The sequence below is a fragment of the Cervus elaphus genome, chromosome 31 (genome assembly GCF_910594005.1).
Source record: "Cervus elaphus chromosome 31, mCerEla1.1, whole genome shotgun sequence".
In the NCBI taxonomy this organism is placed as follows: domain Eukaryota; kingdom Metazoa; phylum Chordata; class Mammalia; order Artiodactyla; family Cervidae; genus Cervus; species Cervus elaphus.
Window position 1 is genome coordinate 54949869 of NC_057845.1, and position 27895 is coordinate 54977763.

The 27895-nt window shown below is 42.6% G+C and overlaps 1 long non-coding RNA gene across 1 annotated transcript; it reads left to right on the top strand.

The window, feature by feature from the left end:
* The first annotated feature begins 1028 nt into the window (after positions 1-1028).
* LOC122687481 lies at positions 1029-27336 on the top strand. The gene is made up of 3 exons (XR_006339153.1): positions 1029-1040; positions 14562-14567; positions 27216-27336. It is a non-coding gene; the product is annotated as an uncharacterized LOC122687481 (long non-coding RNA).
* Positions 27337-27895: the final 559 nt, after the last annotated feature.

The following is a 27895-nucleotide window of genomic DNA, read 5'->3' on the forward strand; positions in this document are numbered from 1 at the left end:
TCCCCTTCTCCTCCTGCCCCCAATCCCTCCCAGCATCAGGGTCTTTTCCAATGAGTCAACTCTTCACATGAGGTGGCCAAAGTACTGGAGTTTCAGCTTCAGCATAAGTCCTTCCAATGAACACCCAGGACTGATCTCCTTTAGGATGGACAGGTTGGATCCCCTTGCAGTCCAAGGGACTCTCAAGAGTCTTCTTCAACACCATAGTTCAAAAGCATCAATTTTTTGGCGCTCAACTTTCTTTGCAGTCCAACTCTCACATCCATACATGGCCACTGGAAAAACCATAGCCTTGACCAGACGGACCTTTGTTGGCAAAGTAATGTCTCTGCTTTTTAATATGCTATCTAGGTTGGTCATCACTTTCCTTCCAAGGAGTAAGGGTCTTTTAATTTCATGGCTGAAATCACCATCTGCAGTGATTTTGGAGCCCAAAAAATAAAATCTGACACTGTTTCCACTGTCTCCCCATCTATTTCCCATGAAGGGATGGGACCAGATGCCATGATCTTAGTTTTCTGAATGTTGAGCTTTAAGCCAACTCTTTCACTCTCCTCTTTCACTTTCATCAAGAGGCTCTTTAGTTCCTCTTCACTTTCTGCCATAAGGGTGGTGTCATCTGCATATCTGAGGTTATTGATATTTCTCCCGGCAATCTTGATTCCAGCTTGTGCTTCTTCTAGCCCAGCGTTGCTCATGATGTACTCTGCATATAAGTTACACAAGCAGGGTGACAATACACAGTCTTGATGTACTCCTTTTCCTATTTGGAACCAGTCTGTTGTTCCATGTCCAGTTCTATCTGTTGTTTCCTGACTTGCAAACAGGTTTCTCAAGAGGCAGGTCAGGTGGTCTGGTATTCCCATCTCTTTCAGAATTTTCCATAGATTACTGTGATCCACACAGTCAAAGGTTTTGGCGTAGTCAATAACTGTACTCCAATACAAACTAAATTTTTTTTTTAAAAGTTTAAAAAATGTTGAGTATAGTTTCCTCTGCCATACAGTAGGTCCTTTTTGGTTACCTGTTTACACATAGTAGTGTCAGTATGTTAATATCAGTCTCCTAATTTATCCCCCTCCCCACACCCTCTTTCCTCTTTGGTAATTACGATTTTGTTTTCTGAGTCTGTGAATCTCTTTCTGTTTTGTAAATAAATTCATTTGCATTTTTTTTTTTTTGGACTCCACAGATAAGCAATATCATTTATTTGCTTTTTCTGGGTTGCTTCCCTTAGCATAATAATTGCTAGGTCCATCCATGTTGCTGCAAATGACATGATTTCATTCTCTGTATGGCTAACATTCCATACTGCATATATATGTTTTATACAAAGTGGAATATGTATATCACAATGGAATACATACATACAGATACCGCATCTTCTTCATCCTCTCATTTGCTGATGGACACTTAGGCTGCTCCCATGTCTTGACTATCCTAAATAGTGCTGCAATTAACATTACATTGCATGGTTTGTAAATATAGTACTACACAATCTCAGTTTGTTGAATCCATGGATATGGAACCTAAGGAAAGTGAGGGGAAACAGTAACCTATGAACTTTAAAAAGATGTTATTTGAAGAAAGAAAAGGGGAAAACACCACCATCATTAAAGACCAAAGGCTTATGACTTGGTGATCTATTTTAAGTCTTTTAAGTTTTATTTTTGTAAGGATCATTTTCTTTATATATTATTAGGTTTACAATTAATTTTATTTTTTTCCAGTGTTTTTGAGATACAGTTGACATAACACTGAGTAAGTTTAAGGTGTACAGTGTGATGATTTGGCATATTTTTATATTGTGTGTGAAATGATTACCATATCAAGGTTAGTTAACACCTCTGTTACATCATATAATTTCTTTTTTGTGGTGAGAACATTAGGAATTTTCAAGTATAAAATATAGTTCTGTTAACTATAATCACCATGGTGTATATTAGGTTGTCAGAACTTATTCATCATATAACTGGAAGTTTAGTAAACTTTATTTTTGAAAGGTTGTTGCTGAACCATGAAAAGACGCCGGGATTCTTGGCCTCCGGAGGAGAAGAATTCAATCCGGAGCCAGAGACGAGGCATGATCACTCAGAGCTTTGGTGTAATAAAGTTTTATTAAATTATAAAGGAGACAGAGAAAGCTTCTGACATAGGCATCAGAAGGGGGCAGAAAGAGTACCCCCCTGCTAGTCTTCAGCTGAATGTTATATAGTCACCAGCAGTCTGTTAAAGAAAGGAATGTCTTAAAACTCAGAATGGCACCAGGCCCCTCATCCATAGATGTATTTTGAGATAATCTTGGCGCCAGACAGTCATCCCGGGCCATAAAATGATTGACTTGAATCTTGTAGAAGGGCAGATTACCATTCAAGTAGTTTCAATTACATAGATTAGGGGAACAATATCTGAGTATAACATAATGGTTTGTAAGTAGGTTCTGAGCCATTAAGTGGAACCCAGAACCGACTTGAAGACAGAGTCTGGGGTAAAGCCATAGTACACTAACATAGCTTAAGACAAACATTTCCAAGAGAAAAATGCATTGGTTAACTCAAGGACTGAGAATAGTTAACTTCAGGTGAAACCAGGTATCATTATGGCAACACAGTATTTTAAGAGGAACCTTTTTAAATTTGTATAGAGAAGGGAAGAGAAAAAGAATATGTCACTAGTTTGTTTTCTCCTGCTGCTTAAGAGAGATAAAAGTGTCTGACACTTGCAGCCTATTTCCTCCGTTTGGAGACCCCTGGCCTTCCTGTCTGTTACCCTCTCATTTTCAAATTAGCTTCTTTAAAAAAAGACTAAAATATGTACATATGTAAGCACCTATGTACACATATATGCATAGATTATATTCAGACTTGTTGATCACTATTTTGTTTCTAAATGCAAAACAGACCATCTGTTAAAAGAATTATTTCAGGGCTTTGCCAAGGGTCCATGCTTTCACATGTACTTTGGGTCCCTGCCCTTTTCATGATAAGTTGTTTTTCCCCTTCTTTCTCTTCCCTTTGCCAAAGAATGTGATACTCTTTCCACTCCATGCTTGTTTTTTTGTGTGTATTAATTAGCATAAACTGCTACTAGGGATTCTTGGAATTCTGAACTTTCACAACATGTGTTATTTCTAAGGTAACTGAAAAGAAACTTGAGCTGGATTTATCAAATGTACTACATCCTTCAAGTAGTATCAGTTGATTTCAGCATTTTCAAAGCTCTATTGTTAAATATGAATTGAGTTTGATACCTTTGGGATAAAAGCTATAAACTCTGGAAAACTTTTTTAAAATGTTCAGATAAATATATGCATATATATGTAAATGATATAATACATATAGTGCACACACACACATATATATATATTATCTTTCTGGGGATAAATTGGAGTGGGGCACATGTGTATAGTGACAGTCTAAAAATGGTTCCTGAAGTTATCAAGTATTCATCCCTAGAACCTATAAATATTATATTTGGAAAGATTATCTTTATTACTTTGTTTGAAAAAAGAATCTTTTTGTAGGTGATTAAGTTAAGGATCTTGAAATTTGGTTGTATTCTGGATTATCCAGGTGGACCCTGATGCAATCCTATACATCCTTGTAAGATGCAGGCCAAAGGAGATTTGACACCTACAGAAGAGGAAGAGACAAGGTAAACCATGGGAGCAGAAACTGAAGTTTCTCAGCTACAAGCTGAGATTTGCTGGGAGCCAACAGAAGCTGGAAGAAGCAAGAACCAAATTGTCCCTGGAGCTTCCAGAGGAATCACATCTGTTCCAATACTTTGATATTGATCCACTAAAATTGATTTCCAGACTGTAAGAGAATAAACTTCTATTGGCTTAAGCCACCAAGTTTGTGGTTATTTACCATAGCAGCAATGGGAAACACGCAGAAAGCACACATACTGTATAAATGTGTGAGTAAAACAATCACTGCACTTGAAAAGAAGAAAAAGGCACCCTCTCTAAGGAATTGGGAGGAATCACTGAAAGACAAAAATTATACAGGCTGGACTGATTAAAAGCCACAACCCCAAACCTATACTTAATTGAACTACTGAAAATATGGAACTTGTTACCAAAAAACTGCACACCTGAAGAATGATGGGTGTCAGAGGCAATAAACACGGTGGTTAGTAGGAGCAGGCGAGGTGAGCAACCCTGCCCTGTGACTCATCACGTGATGTGCCGGGAGCCAACACACGAGACCCTACCCATGACAAGGTCATGAGGGAGAAAACCTGACGGGCAAGGTGGATCAGGTTTTCAGGGGTTTCGAAAAGGCCAGCTCACGAGATCTCACCCATGACAAGGTCACTAGGAGACAGCCTGACAGGCAAGGCGGATCAGGTTTTCAGGGATTCTGAAAAGCTGCCCCTGGCGCTCACCTTAAAGATGATATCTGTCTTTCTGATGCTTGCTTCAATAGACTACTCCCTAATTTCTGTGACACAGGCAGAAGGCCTTCCCCGATCTATTTCCAAATAAGAATCAATTTAGAACTTTAATCAATAAGTTTTTCGGGTGGTGGTATTTTATGAGATTATCCAGAGTGAAAGGAGTGTTTTAATTTAAGCTCCTTTGGTGGTATTTTAGTTTTAGTTTGTTTGGCAAATGCATTTATGCCCTTGGTACTAATACGCATGATTGCTTATAATACCCTAATCATAAAATAGCATAAAGAACCTGATCATATAAAGGCCCTAACAGACATAGAGCCCTTTGGGGGGTGAGGAAGCCCTATTAGAAAACACAAGAAAAATTATTCTAAAAGTAGCTATTGGGTTAACATTTGCTTGCTGTGTTTTTGCTTTTAATGTGCTAAGGTTGTGTTATAGAAACCATTGTTAATATAGTTATAGATCTAGAAAAATAAGAGCTTAGCCCTAGTGTGGTAACAATGAGATGGTTGCTAATTGTCAGCCAGGAGTGCTAGGTAGAGGTTGCCTCACTGAAGCCGCAGAGTCTGTGTGGGGTAAACTTCTCAGATAACTGCAACTGACAACTTCTGCAGAAGGATTAATTTTCGTGTTAACAAGGTTACACTTCTACTCTGTACTGTTGCCCTATGAGACTGCTACCTTTCAGTTAAGGTCACCATAGAAACTGAAAATAGGTTTACATTCACCTGACTTGTATAAAATGTTAATAGGCCCCAAGGCCAGAAGATAATGTACAAGACCCTCATAAACAAAGAAGTATGCAGAAAACACCCTGGTTTCATGAAGAATAAGCTGATGTAATGTTAAACTATCTTCCCCTTAGAAATGTACTAACTTAGGATATAAAAGCTATGGTAAAAAATTAAGCATTGCCAGACTCTGCCAGACTTTGCTGCATCCCCCGTCTGGTCACTCTCTCTCCTCTCTCTCTTTCTCTCTCTCTTTCTCTCTCTCTCCCTCGCAGACTTGGCCCTATCAAGCCTGGTCTCACGTGTCATCTCTCTCTCGCTGATGCCGTTCATCCTGAGGGTACCCCCTGGATCCTGCTGAGGCTGGACCCTGGCAGTGATGGGAGTTGCTTATAGTAGGAGTGAGAATGGTTTGGTAAGAGAGAAAGGATGATAAACAATGTGCATGCGACTGTGGACCTGGGAGGAAATGATGAACACCCACACTCAGAAAGAATAGGCACCGAGGTTCCACACTGTCAGCAGGCCATGTTTCCCCCACACTTGCAGTGAAACACTGTTCTGGCAGCCTGCATGAACACTTACCACCAGATAATCAAAAATAAAGCTCCACTACAAAGAGGCGTAAACAATCCAGAATAATAAGTTATTTGAGGAAGCCAAAACCTGAGAGAGAGAGAGAGTAAACTCAATGAATGGAAGAAACTAAAATGGAGAAATTGAGTTGAGTAAGCTAAATGACTTTTTAAAAATATAATTATATTAAAAAGCAGAGACATTACTTTGCCAACAACGGTCCGTCTAGTCAAAGCTATGGTTTTTCCAGTAGTTGTGTATGGATGTGAGAGTTGGACTATAAAGAAAGCTGGGGACCAAAGAATTGATGCTTTTCAACTGTAGTGTTGGAGAAGACTCTTGAGAGTCCCTTGGACTGCAAGGAGATCCAACCAGTCCATCCTAAAGGAAATCAGTCTTGAATATTCATTGGAAGGACTGATGCTGAAGCTGAAACTCCAGTACTTTGGCCACCTGATGCGAGAAACTGACTCATTTGAGAAGACCCTGATGCTGGGAAAGATTGAAGGCTGGAGCAGAAGGGGATGACAGAGGATGAGATGGTTGGATGGCATCACGGACGCGATGGACATGAGTTTGAGTAGGCTCCAGGAATTGGTGATGGACAGGGAGGCCTGGCGTGCTACAGTCCATGGGGTTGCAAAGAGTAGGGCACGACTGAACAACTGAACTGAACTGAACTGAACTGAATACCCTTAATAAAGATGAAAAAAAGCTGATGCAATCTTAAAAATATTCAACTTCTCTCATAGTGCCCAGACCTGCCCCACCACAAGGCGTAGGAGAGCAGATTCGAATGAGCCCATCTGCAGCCAGGCAGATCCAAAGTGAGAGCAAACCTAGAAGTTCAATTTCTTCTCACAAATTCACCAGGTGGGTATATCACCCTCTTCTTGTAGGAAGGTGTGAGGAAGAGGTAGAGAACTACAAGTGTTTTATATAATGCTGCCTGTTGAATGGAGTCAAAATTCATTTCCATTTTCATAAATATAAGAACCAGAGATTACCTTCCCATTGATAATCAATATATCCAAAATGATTTCTTACAATAGTGTGCATGTTCATGACATTTTATAGCTTACAAAAAAAGGATTTTTTTTTTTTCTTAGTTATCTCATTTGGCCCTTGTAGAGTTCTGGAAAGCAGTAAGCTGAGGACTTGAAATGCGACTTCCATAAGTAACTATGAGCCTTGTAATTCTAAAATCTAAACACAGATTCCCATGACACAACTATTAAAAGATTTGGTATTCAATAAATGTCACAACTGTCATAACATTCCAGAGCCATTTCACTTTTGGACAGTATAGTCCAAAAAATAAGAAGACACATAAAAAACAGATGATGAACAATAAGTGGAACTAGGTAGACACAAGTAACTAAAGGAATTCTCTATCCTTGACATTCTCCTCTTGCCTTGGCATCAGTCCTCACCCTGGTCAGAACCTGGGAGTCATTTATCTTGCTTCCTAATCTTTCCCAGCCACTGATCGAATGTCAACATGTATACCATTTTATCTCTCATAGTGCCTCCTCCTGAGGGCCTGAATCACAAGTTTAGTGTCAGCCTTCATCCCCCCTATTCTCTCAACAGCCTAATTTTTCTAGCTCCAGAGCCCTGCCCTTTTTGCCCAGATTCTACTCCATAGGTACAATGACATTTCAAAAATACAAATCTGGTCACCACCCTATCACTCCTGGTGGAACACACTGTTAATGAGGCAAACCCACGGCCATTTTTAACTCCCTTTTTCCTTAACACTCTAAAGAGAGAGTCGAATTCCCTCAACTCTGTTGCTTATTTGTGGCACCAGCTATGAGAACTGTGTTGAGTGGCTTCCAGGAAAGTTTTCCTTTTTAAATAAAATAGATCTACACAGGAATTTATCCTCCCAGTACCAGCCAGGGCTAGCTCTGGAGAGAAAGCTAAGAGTATTATTTTATTGCTCTGAAAGGCTGTAATAGAAATGGCATGATTGCACTCCCCCCTGGTAATTGTATACTTTGATTTTTGTCGCTCTTTCTTTTTAGTTGCTAACTCATGTCTGATATTTTGCAACCCATGGACTGTAGCCCACCAGGTTCCTCTGTCTGTGAGATTTCCCAGGCAAGAACACTGGGATGGGTTGCCATTTCCTTCTCCAGGAGATCTTCCCAACTCAGGGATCGAATTCACATCTGTTGCTTGGCAGGCAGATTCTTTACCACCAAGCCACCTTGACTATCTTCACTCATTTCCCCAGCCCTGCACTCTTGCCCATGGCAGCCATCAATCTGCACTTGATTTCTATGAGTTTGTTTTTGTTAGGTTCCACACATAAGTAAGATCATACAGCATTATCTTCCTTTGTCTGATATTTTACTTCACATATGCCCTCAAGTTTCAAGAATATCACTGCAAATGGCATGATTTCCTTCTTTTATGGCTGTGTCACATTCCACTGTATATGTAAACCACATTTTCTTTATCCATTCATCCATTGGTGAAAAATTAGGCTATTTCCTTAAGTATCTTGGCTACTGTGAATAATACTGCAATGAACATGGGGTTGCAGACATCTCTTTGAGATACTGATTTGGTTGCCTTCTGTTATATACCCAGAAGTGAAATTGTTGGATCATATGTTGTTTATATTTTTTAAAAACTTTTTGAGCAATCTCCATACTGTTTTTCATCGTGAAAGCACCGATTTACATTCCCACCAACAGTTCACAAGGGTTCCCTTTTCTCTGCACTACTATAAACACTTGCTACTCTTGTCTTTTTCTGACAAGTGTGAGGAGTGTCTGATTGTGGTTTTGATTTGCATTTCTCTGATGCCAAATGATACTGAGCACATTTTTGTGTACTTGGCTGTTTGTATGTTTTTGGAAAAAAATGTCTATTCAGGTCCTTTGCCCACTTAAAAAATCTGATTATTTGGGTTTTATGCTATTAAGTTGTATGAGTTTCTTATTGATTTTAGGTATAGAGATCACTGCTCGGGCTCCCTCATTATGTAGAGCCAGTGGCTGTACTTAATAATTGGGCAGAACTGTTGGCCTGGCTTCCTGCCTGATCATAGCTGTAGGATGGACTCTGCAGCTGCTCAGATTCTCTAGTCAGGGTTCCTGGTTAAGTGGGACTAGCGGCTAAACTCAGCAGGTGGGTAGGGCTGCAAATTTTCTTCTCTGCCTGGGCAGGACCATATAAAATTCTCCACTGCCCACACTCACAGGGAAAGGCAGAGCCACTTCCACACATCTCTTCAGTCCCCTGTGCTCTGTATGAGAGCTCTAGAGAGCTTAGGTCTGTCAGGAAAATTCTTGGCTTTGACGGGAACACACCCTGTGCATGAACCTGCATCCCCGACCTAGGGGCCACAGGGTGCCTGTTGCACTGAAGTGGGCCCTGAAGCGGGGCAGCCTAGCAAGAGCTTGAAAATCCATCCGATTGCTCTTTTCTTACCTCTGACAGAGCTAGCTTTGCTCCACCCTTTGGCAGTGTGGAGGGAAGAGGGCCCAACCCCCTCCCCAAGGGGATACAGGGCCTACTTCGAGAGGAAAGGCCCCTTGAGGAGCTGAGCCCAGGAAGGCACCAGTCATGTCAAATACACTCCTGCTGCTTGCTTCTTCATGGGCAGTACCGCCATCAGCTAGGAATGTCTTTGCAAGGATCGCAAAGGGAAGGGGAGATACACAGCCCTGCCTCCAGAACTTCGGTCCTCTGAGCAGATCTGGTGGTCTCCCGTTGTATAAGCGAACCCGTTCCTTCCAAATACAGGCTTGCAAACACACGCCGTGTGACTGACTCTTCTTTCCCAAAGGAGGCGCGCTTTCCCCGCATCCTGCGAACTCTGCGTCCCAGCCTTCTGGAAAAGAGCTTCTTGGAGTTCCTTTCTTAGGGGCAGTTATCCCTGAGCTTGGGGCCGTAGGGAGTAGCCCCACACTCACAGGGAAAGGCAGAGCCACCTCCACACGTCTGTTCCGCCCCCTTTGCTCTGTAAAAGAGCTCTAGTGAGCCTAGGACTGTCAGGAAAAGTCTTGGCTCCTACGGGGACACACCCTGTGTGTGAACCTGCATACCGGACCTAGGGGCCCCAGGGTGCCTGTTTCTCTCCGGGGCGCCTGAAGCGGTGCAGCCTAGCAACAGCTGGTGAGCCTAGGTCTGTCTGGAACATTCTTGGATCCTGCAGGGAAGACACCCTGTGCGTGCCTCTGGATACTGGGGCCAAAATTCGCATGACCCTCCGGGGAACCCTAACGCGGTGTGACCTAGCAACTGCTTGAAAATCCACCCCATTGCTGTTTTCCTCCTTCTGACAGAGCTAGCTTTGCTCCTCGCTTTGGGATATCTCCAGCAAGGGGCCGGTCCATAACTCCTCACCTGGGAGCCATTGGATGTGCAAGGTGCCCTCGACCAGGTGACCCCAGCATGGCACCCAGCCCCCTCAGACACACTCCCACAGCATTCTTCCTCATGGGAAGCCTTCTCTGACCCAGGAATGTGTTTGCAAGGCTCGGAATGTGCAGGGAGACACACGGCCTGACTCTGGAATTGAGGTCCTCAGAGCAGGCCTGCAAGTCTGACGTCTGAGAAGCAAAACACTTGCTGCAAATAGAGGCCTGAAAACACACTCTCTGTGGATGTCTTACCGTCCTCCAAGGAAGACAGCTTTCCCAGTCTCCTGCGTGCTGAGTGTCACACAGCTGCAATGCGCTTGCTTGGAGGTCATGATTCAGTGGCAATGGACCCTGAGGCCCTGTGCCCGGGTAGGGCTCCCACACTTACAGGCAAATCAAAGCAACTTCCAAATGAGTCAGCTCTTCCCATCAGGTGGCTAAAGTATTGGAGTTGCAGGTTCAATATTACTCTTTCCAATGTGTATTCAAACCTGATTTCCTTTAGGATGGAGTGGTTGGGTCTCCTTGTAGTCTAAGCGACCTTCGAGCATCTTCTTCAACACTACAGTTCAAAAGCATCAAATCTTTGGCTGTCAACTTTCTTTATAGTCCATCTTTCACATCCGTACATGACATATGGAAAAACCAAAGCCTTGACTAGACGCATTTTTGTTGGCAAAGCAACATCTCAGGTTTTTAACATGCTGTCTAGTTTGGTCATCACTTTCTTTTCAAGTCATAAGCATCTTTTAATTTCATGGCTGTAATCACCATCTGCAGTGATTTCTGAGGCCCCAAAATAAAGTCTGCTGCTGTTTCCACTGTTTTCCCATCTACTTGCCATGAAGTGATGAGACTGGATGCAATGATCTTAGTTTTCTGAATGCTGAGCTTTAAGCCAACTTTTTCACTCTCCTCTTTCACTTTCATCAAGAGGCTCTTTAGTTCTTCACTTTCTGCCATAAGGGTGGTGTCATCTGCATAGCTGAGGTTATTGATATTTCTCCCCACAATCCAGATTCCAGCTTGTGCTTCCCCCAGCTCAGCGTACCTCACGATGTACTCTGCATATAAGTTAAATAAGCTGGGTGCCAATATACAGCCTTGACATATTCCTTTTCCTATTTGGAACCAGTCTGTTGTTCCAGGTTCAGTTCTGTTTCTTACTGACCTGCATACAGATTTCTCAAGAGGCAGGTCAGGTGGTCTTTTTCCCATCTTTTTCAGAATTTTCCCTAGTTTATTGTGATACACGCAGTTGAAGGCTTTGGCATAGTCAACAAAGCAGAAATAAATGTTTTTCTGGAACTCTCTTGGCTTTCGATGATCCAGTGGATGTTGGCAATTTTATCTATGGTTCCTCTGCCTTTTCTAAATCCATCTTGAATATTTGGAAGTTCACAGTGGACGTATCGCTGAAGCCTGGCTTGGAGAATTTTGAGCATCACTTTACTAGCGTGTGAGATGAGTCCAATTGTGTGGCAGTTTAAACTTTCTTTGTCATTGCCTTTCTTTGGGACTGGAATGAAAACCGACCTAACAACCTAGATGTTTTCAATTGCATATGCTGAAAGAACTGGCTTTGCAGTTTCCAAAGAAAAAAAGTTTCATTTTAACCAATTTTCTCTGAAGTCCAAGGAATATCATGGCCATCCTGCATCAAAAAGTCATCTTTCCTTTATGTAGTCATAGTTTCATGCCTAAATTATAGACCAACTCGTGCTCAAATTGACTCTGATATCAGGGGCAGATCAGCTGATAAAAAGCTTGGATTGTCCCTCTGGAGGCAAGTGAGACCTTGGTCCCATGAGAAGAATCTGAGGGCTTAAGGGAATTAGCAGGAGTGGGGAAAGCTTGGTCCATCCTACATGTACTATAATCTTAAATAATGCTTATTTACTTTACCGAAGTAAAAAAACAGATGATATAAACAAATATAAATCACTGAAAGTTAAAGAAATTCATCATCTGTGATCGAAAGCTTCATTCTAAGAAAACTTTGTTCTCTTAACCTAGAGAGGAGACTAAATTCCAGTCTGGTACCAGCTTACCAGATAACAAACAAACAAAAAAATGGTTTATGGGTAAGCTTAGAAAAGTCTTTCCTATATGTCTTGAAGTAGCAGTATTTTTGCAAAGGCATCAGTGTGAAACCATAGAAGGGATGTTTAAAACCTGATTAGATAGAAATTGAGAAAATAGTCTGGTCACTGGTGTGACTTGAAACACTTAATATGATAACTAGAATTATAACTGACAGCATTTCACCAGGACATATCAGAATTTCATGGGTGTCACATAATTTCTAGGATACCTAGATTAGTAACTGAAGGAGTCTTTGGGCCTAGAAGAGAAATCCGTAGTCTCAAAGGCTTTTGCTGAATCATCTAACTTTGGAGAAAACAAAAGAGAACTTTAGGTCCCGCCCTGAGGCTCCAGGCCAGTTGTATCTATCTGGGACTTATCACCCCCTGCCCAGGGGACTTATCACCCCCTGCCCAAGTACAAATGCCATCTCTCCTTCCTTCTTTTCCGCCTCAGCCCAAACTATACCTTACAGTAACATCCACCATATAATATAACTTGGGAAGATTCATCACTCCTTCTGACAGCACTTCCCATATAGTTTAACATGCCAAATGAACTCAGGTTGTTTAATATCTGTCTTAGGGAGGTCTTGGGGCCCTCTGAAGCATCCCAAGGTTAGCTAGAAGTCAATTATTTAGGAAGGTTTGTTCATAAATATCAAAAGGGTTTATAACAGTCAGGTAGGATCACATAAGTCACCGTGAAACAATACTTATCCACTTAGCCAAAGTTAACAAAAGATTTCAAAGGTAAACCTAGAACAGATCACTTAACAGGTAAAGAAACTTAAAATCCATTAACAAAGGCAGTTCAACATCTCAAGAAAACTTGTACTAGGCACAAAACTTTTCTGGGGGTCCACTTTCCATAAAACCTCCTTATCCCCTTCTGTACCCATTGCTTTGCTTCTCCCATCCTGAAACTGCCACCTGTAAGTCAGAACTACTTTGTTCTCCTTCATAAAATGCAATTTCATTGCTCATACCTTCTTTAATAACAAGTCATACATTTTCCTTAAGCAACCAAGAACTGACTTTTATATTGGCATTCTATAGATTGGTGAACATACGTATCAGTGATAATATCTAAAAAAAAAAAAAAAAAAATTGCTTTCTTACACTGAACATCTCAGGATGGCACCAGACACTATTCATGGATAGTCAAAAATCTCTTTAGTTTCTGTGTAAGAGGAAGGTCCTGTCAAGCAGTGAATGTTTCAGAACCTTAATTTATTTGGAGATGACCTAGCTATTCAATACACTGTCATCAGTTAGTTTAGCACAATGATAGAAATTCAGGCAACCAAAATCTGGAGAAACCATTGTAAGTTCAGTTCAGTTGCTCAGTCATGTCTGACCCCGTGGACTGCAGGACGCTAGGCTTCCCTGTCCGTCACCAACTCCAGGGGCTTGCTCAAACTCACGTTCATCGAGTCAGTGATGCCATCCAACCATCTCATCCTCCGTTGTCCCCTTCTCCGCTGCCTTCATTCGAGACTATTACAGACAGATATTTTAGAGTATAATTATTGTTAACAGTTTATCTAAAAGCTCATATCACATTTACATTTTTTAGGAGTTTTTTTTTTTTTTAGAGGTACTTTCTTTGTTGACAAGCTTGTGACAGATATAACAATATAGCAATTTTTAACTTATAATAAACCTAGGCACTATGAAAATTTTGTGCTTAATGTTAACGACTCTTAGACATGTCTACAGTAGAGCAGCAAAAAAAAAAAACCTGGATATTTAAAATTGACTATTTCCCAGTTCACGTGAATCTGAAATTCATTTAGGTCAATTTTTTCTTGTATTTACAATTGTTTGATTCATAAGGGGTTCCTTTTCTTTAGCCCACTTAAATAAGAACTCACAACTTCAGTAATAGTGTCAAAAAACATAAGACTCATACTGAGACATACATAAATCCAGACAGACAGAGATCTTTTAGTTCTCCGCCTGAGATTTAAAATATTTCTTTTGTTATAGCCACGCTTTCCGGGAAACAGACTCACTCAGAAGGACAATGTAGATAGTGGAGTGCAGTTTATTACGCCGGCGGGCCCAAGGCAGAGTCTCTTCTTAGCCAAGGACCCCGTCCAGCATTTGTGAAAATCTTTTATACCCCATGCGTACGTGTCTAAACCCACCTCCTAGTCCATGTGTACGTGTCTTAACCCACCACTTGTCCCATGTGTACGTGTCTTAACCCACTACCTGCCCCATGTGTACGTGTCTTAACACACCACTTGCCCCATGTGTACGTGTCTTAAACAGTCAATAGTCAATAAGCCTGCAGTTACATTTTAACCAGTTAATAATCGATAAGCCTGTGATTACATCTTGACAGATACGAAGAAAAGTTTATGACCTGTCCGGAGACAGGTGTGATTACGGTATGCTTCCTCTTAGGCAATGGGTAGCCTGGATGTGATCTTTAGGATTCCTCTGTCTGGAGGGGGTCTTATCTTTCTATTGTCGTCCTCACAGGCACTAAGCAGAGAGTTCAGAGTCCACTGGAGAGGCAGTCGAGCACAGCCAGCACGGACAGGCCTGAGATGGAGTTCAGGCCCTATGAATTCCTTCTTCACTTTGAGCCCCATTTTATGGGGGGGGGGGGGGGTGCGTAGGGGCAAGAATACTGGAGTGGGTTGTCATTCACTTCTCCAGGAGATCTTCCCGATCCAGGAATTGAGTCCAGGTCTCCCTCCTTGTAGACAGACGCTTTACCACCTGGAGCCACCAGTGAAGTTCTTCAGGGCCAAGAAAAGGGTTAACTTCAAGCTTTGCCCTAGGCAGGCCTTTTTAACAAGTTAATTGTTTTTAAATGCATATGCAAAAGAACCAGCCTTTCGTTTCCAAGAAAAAAGAAAGTTTCATTGTAACCAATTTTATCTGGTTGTATAGAATATTATGGCCGTCCTAGGTCAGGTCATCTTTCCTTTCTGTAGTTATAGTTTTATTCCCAAATTATAGACAGATTAGCTGATAAATAGCTTGGATTGTCTCTGTGGGGTGGATTTGCTCGTCATTGTGTTTCACTGGGCGGCAGTAGCCCGGCCCGCGGGCCTCTCCTGGAAGTGGGAGTGGGGGAGGGGCGCACCCGGAAGCCCATCGGGAGCTGGGCGCACTGTGAGCTCGCCAGGAGCGGTGCTTACCCGGGAGCGCGTCGGGGGCGGGGCGCACCGTGAGCGCGTCGGGGGCGGGGCGCACTGTGAGCTCGCCAGGAGCGGTGCTTACCCGGGAGCGCGTCGGGGGCGGGGCGCACTGTGAGCTCGCCAGGAGCCGTGTGTACCCGGGAGCGCGTCGGGGGCAGGGCGCACCGTGAGCCCGTCGGGGGCGGGGCGCACCGTGAGCCCACCGGGGTGGGGCGCACCGTGAGCGCGTCGGGGGCGGGGCGCACTGTGAGCTCGCCAGGAGCCCTGCGTACCCGGGAGCGCGTCGGGGGCAGGGCGCACCGTGAGCCCGTCGGGGGCGGGGCGCACCCGGGAGCGCGTCGGGGGCGGGGCGCACCGTGAGCCCACCGGGGTGGGGTGCACCCGGGAGCGCGTCGGGGGCGGGGGGTCCCAGTTGTGCTCTCAGGGGTCGCCATTGCGGCTGGGAACGCCCATTTCGTGGGCTCCTGGGTCCCCATCGATGGGCATCTAGTGAGCGGAACGGAGGGGTGCGGACCACAGGTAAGGGAACTGGGGCTCGGTGGAGCAGGGAACCACGCATTCCGCCCTGTCTGTTGGCACTGTCTAGGAGCCCCCTAACCTGGCGGTCGCAGAAAGTCCTCGGCTTTGGCGCCAAGGGCTTTACCGCTTTACCCCTTTGCATAAAGTTTAGACCCTCGCGGTTTTCCCACGCCGCCTAGTGCCTGCGGGAAGTCCACGTGATTTATCTTGCCTGGTGATTTCACCTGCTGGGACTCGACAACCCTTGTTCTGGCCGGCTGGCCCAGCCCAGCGGGCCTTTGACCACCTGCTGGGATGGGACAGGGAAGGGTCCACGAGTTGCACCCTAGAAACTTAGTAGGGTGCATGGATTTAAAAACCTGGCGGCCACCCAGGCAGGAAAGAAGGGAGAAGGGCACCTTGCTGCCCTTTCATGGAATCTGTGGCTGTCCTGCTGAGAGGGGGCCTTTCCATGGGGACCCTGCACAGTAAGTGTGGTGTTTTGGAACTGAACAATATTAGAACGTGTAAAATTTTAAATTATGTGGTGCTTTAATTAAAAAAAAAAGACAAGCTCCAAGTTTTTTGCAAATTGAGGTCTAAAAATTGAAGGCCTATTTTCCTTCCACTGCGGCATTCTATGAAGAAATGTGCATTTTTTTAAAGAAAAGAGTCAGAAAAGTGAGGGAAACAAAACCCAGAGGTGCCCCTGTAGCTTGGTGAAGGCCTTAGGAGGTCACTTGTAAATGTTGCTGGCCGTCGGGAGGCAGTCTCTTCCTGTGGCTGATGGGCACAGAGCTCTGCAGGCTTGTCTTTTGCATGGATGTTCTTGTTTGTGGAAATCCAGCTCGGAACCATCTCCTGTTGTGTAAGAATTTCCCAGACTAGACCCCTAGGCAAATCCCTTAGGGCCAGGGACTCCTTTCTTCATTGTATTTGTCTGTTTGACTGAAAAGCAGCAATGACATATTTTTCTTTAAATCTGGTCTATCATCCAGGCCTTGGAGTAATATTTCCCATCTCTCAATAGACTTGGGTTCCAGGGATGAATTATAGTTAGTTGTCCACGATTTTGCAGATGAGGAAACTGAGAGCCAGAGAGCGTGGAGGACTGTCCAAGGGAGAATGGGGTATCCTTCCAGGAGCCCTGGCTCCTGGGCTTTTAATGAGCTTTCTGCCCAGCATGGTCATTCATTGGCAAGTGTTGACATTGAGAGTAAACTATTGGTGGAAGTGTAAAAGCCTTTTTTAAAGAATGTGCCTACCAGCTGTGCATCTTATGGAGTATTTTCATTGTACTCCCCAACCCTTGGAAAGTGCTGGGCACAGGGCAGATGCTTCATCATTTTTATTGAATAAGTTCAATTTCACATAATTATATTCATAGTGTAAGCAACACTATGAGGTGTATTAGAACAGTGATTGTCACAGAGCAGTAAAGAAAGAAAACTTTTTATTAGGAAGACTATAAGAGAATTGCTAAGTTTTAAGTTTATCCCACAAGGATATTTAAAAAAAAATGAAACAAATCTCTCCGATCATCACCAAGCCTATGGGAGGTCTGTTGATGACCCCACGCAAGGGAGGTTGTACCTCTTGGGACACCCCAGCTTCAGCATCTCCCTAAGTTAGCAACCGGGGAGAGCTGAGTACACTTGAAGTTCCTTCCTTGACCTTGGGAATTTTTTTGGAAGACAATTTTTTGACAGACAGGGTGGGGGAATGTTTTGGGATATTTCAAGTGCAGTCCATTTATTGTGCACTCTATTTCTATTTCTGTTCCCTGGTGGCTCAGTTGGTAAAGAGTCTGCCTGCAATGTGGGACACCTGGGTTCAATCCCTGGGTTAGGAAGATCTCCTGGGGAAGGAAATGACAGCCCACCCCAGTGTTCTTGCCTGAAGAATTTAATGCACTGAGGAGCCTGGTGAGCCACAAAGGGTTGGACACGGCTGAGTGACTGAACACTTATTTCTATTATTATTTCATCAGCACCACCTCAGATCGTCAGGCATTAGATCCTAGAGGTTGGGGGCCCCTGCTCTAGTTCCCTCTTTCATCTTCCACGCAGCTCCAGCCTGCTTCCTCCTCCTCTTCCACCTGCAGAACTACCTGCCTGGCTTCTCTGATTGTGACGAAGAGTCTCCTTCCCTCACTTCCTTTCCTCTGAGTCCCTTCTCCTAACTGGGTTTCCTGATTTCCATTTATGCACTTTTGCCCCAGGTGGTGCTAGTGGTAAAGAACCTACCTGCCAATGCAGGAATCCTATCCCTGGGTCGGGAAGATCCCCTGGAGGAGGGCACGGCAACCCACTCCAGTATTCTTGCCTGGAAAATTCCCATGGACAGAGGAGCCTGATGGGCTCTGACAGTCCACCGTGACTGAAGCGACTTAGCCCAGCACACCAGAGGACCTTTGAGCTGCAGACTCGTGTGATTGTTTTGGTTCTTTGGAGTCCCTTGTCGTTCCACGTGTATGTTAGGGTCAGCTTGTGTATTGCTTCCTAAAGGCCTGGAGAGGGTAACAGGCAGGAAGGCCAGGGGTCTCCAGACAGAGGGAATAGGCTGCAAGTGTCAGAGGTTTTTTCGTCTTTCTCTTAAGCAGCCGGAGGAAACAAACTAGTGTTATATTTTTCCCCCTTCTCGAAACAAATTTAAAAGGAGGTTTCTCTTAAAATTCTGTGTTGCCATGACGACTCCTGGCTCCACCTGAACTTAACTTTTCTCAAAACTTGAGCTAAGCAATGCATTTTTTCTTAAGGAAGTGTTTGTCTTAAGCTATGTTAGTATACTATGTATTTCCGCTAGACTCTGTCTTCAGGTCGGTTCCCCCTAAAGGCTCAGAACCGACTTGACAAACCAGTATGTTTTCCTCATACCTGTTCTCCTAATCTATGTTAATGAAATGATATACTTGCTTGGAAATCTGCCGTTCTTCAAGATTCATGTCAATCATTTTATGGCCCGGGATGACTCACCTGCTGCCAATGTTTTCTCAATGCATGTTGTGGGTGAGGGGCCTGGTGCCATTCTCTGAGACATTGCCTTTCTTTCATTAGACTGCTAGTGGCTGTATAACATCTGGCTAAGGACTAGCAGGGGGTACTCTTACTGCCCCCCTCTGATGTCTATGTCAGCAGTTTTCTCTATCTATTTTATACTTTAATAAAACTTTATGACACAAAAGTTCTGAACGATCAAGCTTCGTCAACTGGCCGTGGATTGAATTCTTCTCCTCTGGAGGCCAAGAATCCTGGCGCCTTTCGTGGTTTAGGAACGACCTTTCAGTCTTTTGTAATTCAGATTGAATCTTCATTTCAGGTTGAAGATGCATTCCATGGTACTTCCATTTTAGTCTTTCCCTTGCTATGGAATATGTGTACATGTATTCAGGATATTTGCCAGCAATCGTGTAGAATTTCCAGTGTGCCAGTCTTGTCATCCTCATTACATCCGTGGCAAAGTATTTTATTAATGTTGACACTATTGAAAGGGAATTGCTTTTCTAAAATTCCTTTTCAGATTATTATTTGCTAGTGTATACAGATAAAACTGTATAATCATTCATTTTTATCAGTTTGGACAGCTTGATAGTTGTCTTTACTTTCTTTAGTTTCTCATAGTATAAGATTACCCTGGCTCATATATTTACTGTCTCATCCCTAGTCTCAGTCATTTATTCAAAGAACTTTTGTCCTTTTTTTTTAAACATTGAATTATTTTTGACTGTGCTGGGGCTTTGTTGCTAGATGTCTGGTTGTAGTGAGCAGAGGCTGCCCTCTAGGTGCCATGCCATGGCTTCTCATTGCAGTGCTTTGTCTGGTTGCAGAACTTGGGCTCTGGAGCATGCAAGCCTCAATAGTTGTTCGGGGGCTTAATTGCTCCTGGGCATGTGGAATCTTCTAGGACCAGGGATTGAACCCATGTTCCCTGCATTGGTAGGCGGATCCTTTACCACCGGGCCACCAGGGACATTTCCTGTTCCGTTTCATTAGAGAATGATATTTAAAACATACATGTAGGAGCTAAATATGCTCAGCTGACAATACTTGGAAATATGTACATGTATTCCAGCTTGCCTTTGAACATATTCAGTTAAAGGTAATTTGTGATGATGTCTCCATGGATCTTGTAACCTTTTATTTTGTTTATCTGTAACTTCCCGTTCCAGTGGTAAGATACCTGGCTTCCACCACTTGTCATGTGTAGAATTCAGTGCTTGTCCCATTTGGTTACTGAAAAAAACTGTCAGACTGTCTTCCAAAGGGGGCTGTGCATGCATCCCACCAGTATCTTGAGTATGTTTCTGTAGGAGAGTTTACTATCAGTATACCCTCCGTGGCCAGGTGTCTATTTCTGTCTTTACCAATTATGAATGGGCTTGTTTGCGCTAGTGTTCTTGGACAATTTGAGTACAGATTCTTTGTCAGATACGCATTTTTTTTTTAAACAATTGTATTTATTTTTGGCTGTGTTGGGTCTTCGTGTGTGGGCTTTCCCCTAGTTTGGGTGAGCGTGGGCCATTACCAGTGGTGTGCGGGCTGCTCGCTGCAGCGGCTTCTCTTGTGGGGCACAGACTCAGTATATGCAAAAACCAAATCAAATCAAATTATTAGGATTAAAATAAATAACTTAAAGTAGAATTTTAGAGATTAGGATATATTTAATTTACAGTCTTCTCTAGTTGTTAAATATATCCTAATCTCTAAAATTCTATTTTATTTCTTATTCAAAGGTTTGCTGAATCTAAAGATTCATTTTTACCTGAGATGGAAAAAAAATCCTTAAAGCCCATCACTTCAAGTTTTGGCTTGATTGTTTATAAGAGTTCTGGAAGCTGAAATAAATATGTGCTTTATATATTGAGTTACTTTTTATTAATCAAAGGAAAAAGCAATTCTATATGCACCTACAACTCTAGAATGTTACTAATTAATGATAAAACTAAACTCGGAACTTTCAGTAACTTTCATCGGAAGAAAACAAAATTCTTAATTAATGCTTTCAGTAGAAAATAATTCAACAACATGGAAAATCATATTTTCACGGCTATTAACACTATTCTGTAGCTCCCCTCAATACCAAAAAAACCTTATGATAAAGACCATGTTTTTTGCTCGACACATACAGTATTTGTCCAAGCACCACAAAACACTTAAACCTGAAAAAAGCAGAATTATGTATCAGAGCACTTAAACACATTCTGTTCTTAAACAAAGTTCTGTTAATGGTAAAAGCGAGAACATGAAACCTATGTGGAGGACATAGGAAGATGTTTTAATAGTTCAGCACTTTTAAAGGATAAGTACTGGGTAAGTAGACTAGAAACAATTAGAATCCAACCCATTAAAGACTGTGGCTCCACAGGGTGAGCTGAGCTAATGAGGGCCTGGTTTGCCCTGGCCTGTGGCGTCACTGCTCAGGGGAAGCCGGGGCTCCAGGCAGGCACGCGGTAGACAGGCTGCTACCCGAGGAGGAGAGCGTGCCAGTCGGGGGGTGGAGGCAACGCCAGAGGGAGGGAAAGGGTGCTCTCTCTCAGGGGCCCTGGGCCCACAGGTCTAAACCCCATGAGGCCAGACAGTGAGAACCGTGAACCCCACACTTAGAATCCTCTGCGACACAGGCTCGCCTGCTCCTGAAGCCTGTCCAGGTCTGTGACCCCACAGACAAGCTGAGTGCTAGAAATGGAGACGATGGGCTCTGTTTCAGAAGGACCACTTGCTTGGTCTTTGCAATTTCCTTGGGTGATAGAAAGATCTTTGCTGCCAGTTACCAAAGGCTTTTTAATATCCTTAGCACTTTCATTAGAGATGGGCCCGAGTAAAAGCTGAAAAAGGATTTCAGCCATAAAATGTTTCCACCTGCAAGATACATGAGCATGTAACTCAACACAAAATGCCGGCTGTCGACAAAGTATTAAGTGAAAGTTAACTCAAGAAAGGATACCACATCCTGTCTCTCCAGGTAGGTGTGAAAAACAGAAACAGGACAAACTTTGATCCTATGTGCATTTCCCCTCCTTGACTTAAGTAACAGTCAGAAAGAAAGCAAGAGGTCCCGAAACTAAAGGAAAATTAAGATCTGGAACATCATAGGTTTTAAAAAGTTAATTAACTGCTTAAGGTAAACAATTTACTGTATTTACTTAATAAATTATTATCATAAGGGTAAAAAAATAAACAGTCTCAATCTCAATTATGCTTCAGATAATACAAACGACTTAAGTGTTCTCTGCGTAATGGATTGCTGCAAGGGAAAAAAACCTAAGAGCAGAGCACTTGCATCGAGAAAAGAATGGAATATTCTAGGTGTAAGAATAATCACTGGCTGGCATCTTGCTGGGGATGATGAAGCAAGCCCAGGCCTCAGAGGATCATATCAAGTCCACGGTGTCCCAGGAACTGCACGATCTTCATGAACAGTTTCATAGGGCAGGGTGCTCTACTGAGACTCCTCTGAGTAGAGGGAGGCAAAGGAGGAAGAGGAGAGGAACTTGGATGGAGCACCATTATCTGCTGGTCACCTTCGTTATCAGTTTTGCTGGGCAAGAAATCTCTTTACTCCTCACAACAAGCACATGTAGAAGCTGTGTTCCTATTTTACAGACGAAGAATCTGAGATTAAGACCACAAAATTGAAGAGCAGCAGGGCCAAGATCTGACTTTGACTTGAAGCTGTGCTTTTTCCACTGTAATACTCTCCTCCAGTTGACAGAGTGCTTCCGTGTCCGTGGGTGATGGCTTCTCCATGTCATCTTTCCTACACTTCCGCTCACGCTCCCTTATACCCATCACCTTGCACTGGCCGGAGTGTGTGTCTATCACTGAGCTGTCTGTGCAGCAGGCGTCTCTGAGACCTGGAGCGGACCTGGTGGGGCCGGGTGCTCAGCACTGGACCACATGAATGTGCCTGTGGCTTTATGCACAAAAACTAATCAGTCATCACAGGCATGTGAATATGGGGCTGCATCCAGGCTGAGAGGAGCAGGCTTGCCTCAGTGCCCCAGCAGGGAGGCGCTGCAGGAGGGAAAAATGAGGACGAAGTAGACGTTTCCTGTGTCCAGCTGAGCGCTGACCGGAGGGCCATCTCAGAGGACTCTGGGCGCGGGGGGAGAGCTCCATGTGCAAAACGGCGGGTTTTCAGTTAGATTTCTGTTAGATGATCTGGAGGATGACCAGTGATGTTCTTCAGTGCAGGTGGCCAGTTTTCCTGTCACTGTTTCTTGAGAAGACTGTCCTTTCCTCTTCACTCTTCCCGGTTTGATGTTCATGAACTGACCGCGTACATGTGGCTTCACTCCTGGGCTCTCTATGCTTTCCGCGAGTCCACGTGTTCTTGCCAGTTCCTCACTGTGGTGCTTCCTACCGCTCCGTGATGTAGTTTGAAGTGGGAGAGGAAGATGCGTCCAGCTGTGTTCTTCTTTCTCAGAGTCTTTTTGGCTGTTTAAGGTCCTGTTCAATATTAGCAGCCTAATATTAGGAATATTTCTATTTCTGTGAAAAATGCCATTGAATATTATTCTGTGATTGCAGTCAGTGTATTTGTTGATGGCTTTGGATGGAGTGGACATTTTACTTCCTCATTGTTCCAGTGCATGAGCATGGAATAGTTTTCTGTTTATTTGTGCTTCCTTTGGTTTCTTTATCAGTGCTTTCTAGTTTTCTGACTACTGGTCTTTTATGTCCTTGATTAAGTTTGTTGCTAGATGTTTTATTCTTTTTGATGCAGTTATAAGTGGGATTTTCATAATTTTTGTTTCTGATTGTTATTATTGTATAGAAATGCAACTGGAAAAAAAAAAAAAAAGAAATGCAACTGGTTTTTGTATATTGATTGGGACTGTAGATTGTAGTATTTTATATGATTGTAAATTGATCTGAAATGATTCAGTTTTACTGAATGTAGTCTGAAAACTTTTTGTGAAGTTATGTGGAAATTTTTATTTGTAAAATCTGTTTCGCCTGCAATACGTCATCCGGAGGACTCGAGACATGGTGGTTACTAATAGACTTCCCACAGTCCTTCTTCATTCCATGTGGACTCCTTCAAGGGTGGTGAGCAACACAGCTTCCCTTGAACTTTGTCTGGGTAAGTGTTGGCCTGTTTAAGAAAGTTTCATGCCTGTCTAATCTGATTTTCTTTTGTGGTATTGACATGGTTGTTTTGAAACATAATTTACTTTCCAGTAATTTAAAAAGTAGACAGAATACTCCTAGCAATGGGAAAAAGTACTCACATTTGCCACATCATCTAAAATACTCTATGTGTTTCATCCAAAATTGGTGCATTCTCCTGCAGAACCAGCACATAACCTCCAAAATCAGGAAATCATGTGGTTTCTACATTATAATGTAATCCACAGCCCGACTTCCACTTTCAGCAATCGTTCAATTGTATGACTATATCTTTTTTTCCATCTTCATCCTTTTTTCTTTTTTAGAGTGTTACTGAGATTTTCAGTTATTTGGACACACTTGATGGATTTAAAGCACACATGGTGAATATGGGATCTGGGTGGCCTTTTCTATATGTATTTTTTTTCACTAAAGATGGTTTTAATGTTTATTCATGTTGTAAGAGGTATGAATCCTGCATTCTTTTTTCCCCGATAGTAATTAAAAATAAATAACATGTATTTACCATTTATATATTTGTAAGCATACAATGTTGTAGCAAACGACCTTTACTTGTTTTGCAAACCAGTTTAATAATGTGTACCTTGTGCATGCTTTGGAGAAACTCAGGAAACTGAGTCAGTGACTGAAATGGCCCAAGATGTCACCTTAGATACCATCTTCTGAAAACAAAACAGGGCCTTCCTGGTGGTCCAGTGGCTAAGACTGGACACTCCCAAAGAAGGAGGCCCAGGTTCAATCCCTGATCAGAGAACTAGATCTCCCATGCCACAACGAAGAGTTTGCATGCTGTAGCTAAATATCTGGCTTGCCTCAATGAAGGTCGACCTGGCACAGCCAAATAAAAAAACAAATATTAAAAAAAAGTAAAACCAAAGGAAAGGAAGGGTATGGTTGTTGTACAGATTTACGTCTTAGCTTTTCGTATTGATAAAGAGTTTCACAAGACTGTCATCCTTCTGTCTGGTATATGCCCAGGATTCCTTTGAAATGAGATTTCTCTGGTAAATGTGACTCACAGAAGAGCCATCTTGAACTTGGGTTTCCGAGATGATTATGTGTCCTCTTAAAAAAAAAAGTTACTTAGGTCCAACTAATTCTCATGCTGAAGCAGTATGTATTGGGGTAGCATTTGCTCCTCTTCACTTTGGATATATCCCAATTTGTTTACACAGTCATCTACCAAAGACATCCTGATATTTGAAAGTTTTTAGCTATTACAAGTAGAGCTGTTGTGTGTAATTGTGTGATAGTTTTTGTCTGGACACTTTTTCAAAGCTATTTACCAAGTACTAGATGTGTAGTGTTCAGGTCACAGGTGAGCCTTGTTTAGCTCTGGAAAAATCCAGCTGTGTTTCTCTGTGGCATGTGGGATCTTCCTGGGTAAGGGATTAAACTTAAGTCTCTTGCATTGTCAGGCAGAGTCTTTACCCCTGAGTCACCAGAGAAGTGCCCCCCGCCCCCACCTTTTTTGAGTTTACTGGATCTAATAGGTGTGCAGTGCTACCTCACTGCTGTTTTAGTTTGTAATTTCCTAATGATATATGATTCTGAGTATTTTTGATATGGTTATTTACTATCGGTATATTTCCTTTGGCCAGGTGTTCAGATTTATACATTTTTTTTTTGTTTTTGTTTTTTTTTTTTTTTTTTTAAACTTCAACAGTCTTTTATTATCAAACTCAGGCAGCTTTAAACCCAGCCGGGTTAACCATTTAAACCCAGCTTACAGCAAAACCATGTCATCTGGGGATGGAGGTGCACACCTAATAAAGGCTGTTTCTTAAAAAGAAGATTAAAAATATATATACATATTTGTGTATCTTTTTAAAAAAGCAAAATTCACCAGTGTTGCAGAAAAGAAAAATCCTAAAGTGATTTCAGTCCAACCCCCGCCCCTCTAAATGAAAAAACAGCATTGGCAGTCTTTGGTGGCTCAAAAACTTCAACTCAGGATGTACCCAGGAAGAAAGCATTTCTTTCCTCCTAAAAACACTTTCTGCTTCATGTTCAACCTCCAAAGCTTACTCCTTAGAAACACCTGAAGAATTACTGTATAAACAAGACCAAGTTTGCTTTTCCCAGCTTCTATTCACTCAAAGTTCACACCAAGGATGGTTCCTTAGCAATTTTCACCTCTACTACAGGCAGGAAATTGATCCCTAATTTCTGGGAACTGGCAAAACATCCTCAGTCTTCCTGAGGGCTCCATGCAAGACCACAGATCAGACTGAAATGCCAGGGTAGGCAAAGGGGCCTTTCCAAATAAAAACAGTCAGCATCCCCAAACCTAAAGTCTAACCTATCAGGTAAAAACAAGCAGCAGCTGGCTTTAACAGAAGGGGCTTCTCTCCCTGCTCTAACCACGAAGGTGGTAACAGTAACAAAGGGGAAAAGTCAGTACTAGACCTCAGGTCCCTTCCGGGAAGCCTGAGCCACAGCTGGTGTGGTCCAGTTATCTCTAGCTGAATAAAGTCGCCACTCCCAGGCAGCCTGGCTCATGGCTGCTCCGCCTGAAACACATTCCCTTGTGCAGGGTGCTTAAGAATCATGAGGGAGATTTTCTTCTTATTTCGACTTCATAAATACCTAGAACTGTTTCTTGAATGGCAGCAGGGTCAACACTCTCACAGTCATCTTTATCTCCATTTACATCCCATCCAAATCCTGCAGTTTTTCCACAGTACAGCCTCTCACTATTGTACAAAGCAAGGACTGCCTGTAATTCTTGGAATCTGAGTGCACATTTCACAGTAGCATCCTTATCTGAGTTTGTAGCTTCACTAGGTAGTTTACCATTAATTTGTGTTGACTTTGAGATGAAACCAGCCTTTACTGGCAGTAAACAGATGTCCTTGTAATTACTATTTCCTTCAATGTAGCAACTAACTTCAATGCCAAACTGATTGGTATTTGTTCTTGATTACACTACAAAGGAAAAGTAAATGCTCCATTTCAACCATAAGCAGCTTTCTGTTCTTGGTGAAATTTTACACTAAAAGATGTTGAACCAACTTTATCTTGCTCTTATATTCATCAGACTCTTAAAATGTGGCTTGTACTGTTGCTTCATGTAGGTCATGATATCGTCCTATATTTCCTTTGCAGTGGCTATTTTCAAAGCTTCTAATTTTACCTGCAGTGTTAACCACTTTTCATTTCTTTGTAGTTCAGTCATATTTATTGACCAATTCCCTCTTCTGAATATCCATCTTTGTAAAATGTTCCATGGGTTTATCACTGGGAGAAAAGGAGGCAACAGTTACAGGCTTTGCTATCTGTGTAACTAATAGATGGTCAATGACCAAGACTTGGAAAGAAGTGATGTAACTGTTACCATTTTCTTTTTTTCTGTTACCATCCATTCTTCATGCACACCTTTTCTTTGCATAATGATTCTTATATAAATCTTCGAATTCTTGATAAATCTCACACATGGTGTTCTCTAAGAAAAACACCCTTCAATTTTATTCCTCCCCTGCACAGTTTTAGTAATTCTCTTCCAAGATCCAGGAAATCTTTTTCCGACATCTTCAATAATGTAATTCCTTGAGATGAATCTTTTCAGCCAGAATCTGGATTAAGTAACATGGGAGAAAGAACAACCTTGCTTGGAAATGTTGGACTCATTCTTGCAGCTTATCTCCTTCTTAATCTCCATTGTGGCAAAGGATCTTGCAAGAAAGACCTCCTTGAATTAAAAACCGATTTATCTTGGTATTAAATTCTCATTAAATCCTGAGTCCACATTCCTACCATACCAAGAGCTCCGACATCATCTCCGCATCAGAGAACTGAAGACCCATTGGCACGCCTCTGGATTCGCCTCAACTTTTGTCCTGCCTCTCTCCCTTCGCATTCTCTGGCCGAGCCTCGGAGGAAACGCGATGGCCCTGGATTTCACCAGGCCAGACGAAAAACGATTTA